Source organism: Ursus arctos, unplaced genomic scaffold (genome assembly GCF_023065955.2).
Source record: "Ursus arctos isolate Adak ecotype North America unplaced genomic scaffold, UrsArc2.0 scaffold_28, whole genome shotgun sequence".
Taxonomy (NCBI): Eukaryota; Metazoa; Chordata; class Mammalia; order Carnivora; family Ursidae; genus Ursus; species Ursus arctos.
This window is the reverse complement of record NW_026622963.1, coordinates 36431889-36436711: the sequence shown is the minus strand read 5'-3', so window position 1 is coordinate 36436711 and position 4823 is coordinate 36431889.

The window sequence follows — 4823 nt, the reverse complement described above, 5'->3', positions numbered from 1 at the left end:
CTGACCATAATGGTGACTTTTGATAGCACAGCGACACCTACCGACAGGGTTTCATATTGCCACTCAGCTCTGCTAGAACTTTTTTTGTTTTTAATCCAGCATCGTTAAGATACAGCGTTATATTAGTTACAGGTGTGTAATATAGTGATCCAACAATTCTGCACATCACTCAGTGCTCATCATGACAAGTGTCCTTCCTAATCCCCATCACCTATTTCACCCCCCCCACCTCCCCTCTGGTGACCATCAGTACGTTCTCCTTTAAGTCTGTTTTCGGATTCTCTCTCTCTCTTTTCTTGTTTGTTTATTTTTTTCTTGAATTCCACATATGAGTAAAACAAGCACCTATTGTGTGTATGACAGATACTATGCTGAGTGCTGGAGTCAGAAAAAACAAAGCAAACAAAATCCCTTCCCTCGTGTTTCCGTTCATTACTGGGGGAGGCAAGGTAGTCGGTTGCTGGTCCCAGTGCAATCGAGTCTGGGCTATACATACAGGGCACAAGGGTCCAGAGACAAAGGGGTATCTCCCAGTGCCCTACAGAGAGTCACAGTCTATTGGGGTGACAGAAATGTGAACCCAAATGATCTGCATATTACTCTTTTTACTGTAACAGAGATACACGAGGAAAGGCTAACATTGCCCCAGAGAAGCAGACAATGCTTTTCAGAGGTGGTGATAGGTAACGTAACACAGCCTCTAACAACAAACCGTTTAGAGATGACCGTAAACTTGTTTTTGGTATTTCTTGGAAATGTAAAGTCAGATGAGAAAACAATGTCTACCATTGATGGAGTATTATTATTTTTTGAGTATATAGTTGACACACAATGTTACATTAATTTCAGGTTTACTACATAGTGATTTGACAAGTTTAAGCACTATGTTATGTTCACCACAAGTATAACTATCACCTGTCCCAATTCATCATTATTACAATATCATTGACCAAATTCCTTAAACTCTGCTTTTTATTCTTATGACTTATTCATTCTGTAACTGGAAGACTGTACCTCCCACTCCCTTTCACCCATTTCGCCCAAACCCCCACCCTCCCTCCCCTCTGGCAACCATCAGTTTGTTCTCTGTATTTTAGTTCCTATTCTGCTTTTTTGTTTGTTTATTTTTTTTAGATTCCATTTATGAGTGGAATCATACAGTATTTATTTCTCTCAGTCTGACTTATTTCACTTAGTGTAATACTCTCAAGCTCCATCCAGGTTGTTGCAAAAGACAAGATTTCACCCTTTTTTATGGCTGAGTAATATTCCATTATATATATATATATATATATATATATATATATATATATAATGTATATATGTGTATATATATAATGTGTATATAATATATGTAGTGTGTGTATATAATATCCATAACAATATAATAATATCTATCTATATATAAAATCATACCCTCCTTATCCATTCATCTATTAATGGACACTTGGATTGCTTCCATGTCTTGGCTATTGTAGATAACACTGCTATACACATCAAGGTGCATGTATCCCTTCAAATTAGTATTTTCATATTCTTTGGGTAAATACCTAGTAGTGCAATTGCTGGGTCATAGGGAAGCTCTATTTGTAACTTTTCAAGGCACCTCCATACTGTTTTCCACAATGGCTGCACCAGTTTGCATTCCTACCAACAGTGCACGAGCGTTCCTTTTTCTCCACATCCTCTCCAACACCTGTTGTTTCTTGTGTTGTTGATTTTAGCCATTCTGACAGGTGTGAGGTGACATCTCACTATGGTTTTGATTTGCATTTCCAGGATGATGAGTGATGTTGGGCATCTTTTCATGTGTCTGTTGGCTACCTGCCTGTCTTCTGTGGAAGAATGTCTATTCTTCTACCTATTTTAATTGGATTATTTGTTTTGTGGGTGTGTGTTGGCTTGTATGAGTTCTTTATATATTTTGGATATTGGCCCCTTTTTGGATATAACATTTGCAAATATCTTCTCCCATTCAGTAGTTTGTCTTTTTGTTTTGTTGATGCAAAAGCTTTTTGTTTTGATGTAATCCCCAAAGTTTAGTTTTGCTTTTGTTTCCCTTGCCTCAGAAGACAGATCTAGAAAAATGTTGCTACAGCCGATGTCAGAGAAATTACTGCCTGTGGTCTCTTCCAGGATTTTAATATTTCTTGTACAGCCGGTTTAGTGGTGATAAACTCCTTTATCTTTTGTTTGTCTGGCAAACTCTATCTCTCCTTCAAATCTGAATGATAACCTCGCCTGGTAAAATATTCTTGGTTGTAAGTTTTTTCCTTTTGGCTCTTTGCATATATCATGTTGCTCCTTTCTGGCCTGCAAAGTTTCTGCTGAAAAATCAGCTGAAAGCTTTATAGATTTTTCCTTTTAGGTAAATTTTTTGTTTTTCTCTTGTTGCTTCAGGATTCTTTCTTTATTTTCAACATTTGGAGTTTTAATTATTATGGGCTGTGCTGTGGACCTCCTTGGGTTCCTCTTACTTGGAACTCTCTGCGCTGCTTGGACATGGATGTCTATGTCCCTCCCTAGTTGGGGATGTTTTCAGCTGTTTTTTTTTTCTTCAAATAACTTTTCTACACCTTTCTCTCTTCCTTTTCTGAGATCCTTATAATGCTAATGTTTGTTCACTTGACGTTGTCCAAAGATTTCTTAATCCACCCTCAGTTTTTAAAAATTCTTTTCTCCTTTTGCTGTTCAGCCTGTGTGCTTTCTCGTGCCCTGTCTTCCAGGTCGTCTATACGTTCTTCTTCCTCTTCTAATCCACTGCTGATCCCCCCTAGTGTGTTTTTTATCTCAGCTATTGTATTCTCCAGCTCTGATGGATTGTGGTTAATATTTTCTATCTCTTTATTGAAAGTCTCACTGAGTTCTCCTGTTCTTTCTCCAGCGTGGCTAGTATCTTTACAATTGTTACTTTAAATTCTTTACCAGGCATATCGCTTTTCTTTGTTTCATTGCCTTCTTTTTCTGAGTTTTTTTTTCTTGTTTTTTGTTTTGGAGACTATTCCTCTGTCTCCCCATTTTGCTTGACTTTCTGTGTTTGTTTCTACGGATGAGGTGACACGGCTACTTCCCCCAAAGTTGAAGGAGTGGTCTAGTGTGTGGTGTCCCCCGTGTAGACCGTGTGTGCTTGCTGACTATTGCTGGCTGGCTGCAACTGTGGCTGCAAAGGCTAGTTACTCTTTCAAACTATGCATTTTTTTTTTTTACAAAAAGAGTAGAGGAAAAACTAATCATAAAATAAAAAAGAAAAGAAAAGAGTGAAAGAAAAGAAAGGAAAAAAGAGGGGGGAAGAGAGAACAAGAAAGAAAAGAACAAAACCAAAAACAAAAAAAGTACAAACAAGACAGAACAAATTTTAAAAAGTAAATAAAACACAATAAAACAGTAAACATTAAAAAACAAAACACAAAACCATGGCTTATTTTGCATGCCCCAGCACAACCAGGGCTGATGTGGGCTTTGGGACCCTGGGCTCACTGGAGTCGTAAGCTCACTGAGGTGACTGGACCCACTCATGGTGTGCAGACCCTGCTCCGGTCCGGGTTTTGAAGGTGGGGCGAGAACCTACACCCTGAGGGTCTCCAGTCCGTCTGACCTGCAGATCATGCCTGCAGCTCCTCTGTTCTGGTTCTAGGGTTCTAACATCGTCTCCCTATATGCCAGCTGCTCTTTTAAACCGTGGGGTTCTTTCTGTGCCCAAGGATAGAGGGATCTGTCCCCAGTCCCTCGGTACCGTCCTCACGGCCATTGGCACCATCAGGGGTGGGAGTTCCCATCGTGTCTCCGTCTCTCTGGCTCTTCTCTTGCCATTCTCTGGCTTTGGTTGTCCAGCAGCGACTCAATAAGCCTCAGTTCTTCAGGAGGAATTGTTCTACTGATAGGAGCAACTTGGTATATTCCGTGGAAGAGGTGAGTTCAGAGTTTTCCTATGCCGCCATCTTGAAATGGAACCAACGATGAGGTGTTATGATTAGGGCCCATGGGGATGTGGAGTCACATGGGGAGTCAGTTTGTCACTGTGCATTCTCTGTTCCAAAGTGTCTGGGCTTGAGACATACGCTGGTATCGCAAACACCTGACAAGACAAAGCAGGACTATCGGGATAATGATCAAAGCTTCAGTGAGCAGCCTTTCCAGAGTTCACTTGTATTTAGGCTTTCTGAGGAAGTAAGAGCAGGTTGCCTCAGCCTGCCATTCTCTCATTCAGAGTGCCTCTACTGGACAGTGTGGGTCTCACGTCATCTCAAAGATGGTTGACCTTCCTCATGCCTACCTGTCGTCTTTAGCTATGCACTGATACGTGGCACCATCAGCTGTGGCCGGCATCGCGGGGTTGGTTTCAGTCACGACATGTGGCACAGGCCAAGGTAATAAATAAAATAAAAATGTGCTTCAGGTCACTGTATGGCAGAAACTTCGAAGTACATTGGCCAGACCAGTAGATAAATTTGCGTTAGTTTGGAACATATTCCTTGTGTAATAAACTACCATTGATTGAGGGGATCATCACAACGGAAACTGTTCTCTCATATTCTGGAGAATTCCAATACCAAGGTGTCAGTGGCCCGTGTTCTCTTCAAGGAGGAAGAACCCGTCCTTGATTCTTCCTAGCTTCTGCTGGCTCCTGGAAATTGCTGGCATCCTTCCCTAGTACAGCGACATCACCCCACATTCTACCTGTGTCTTCACACTGCCTCCTTTGTGTGTCTGTGTGTCTTCTCTTCCTGTAAGGACACCAGTCATTAGATTTAGGGCCCACCCTCGCCCAGTATTATCTCATCTCAATCTTTAACTAATAATATCTGCAAAGACCCTATTTGTAA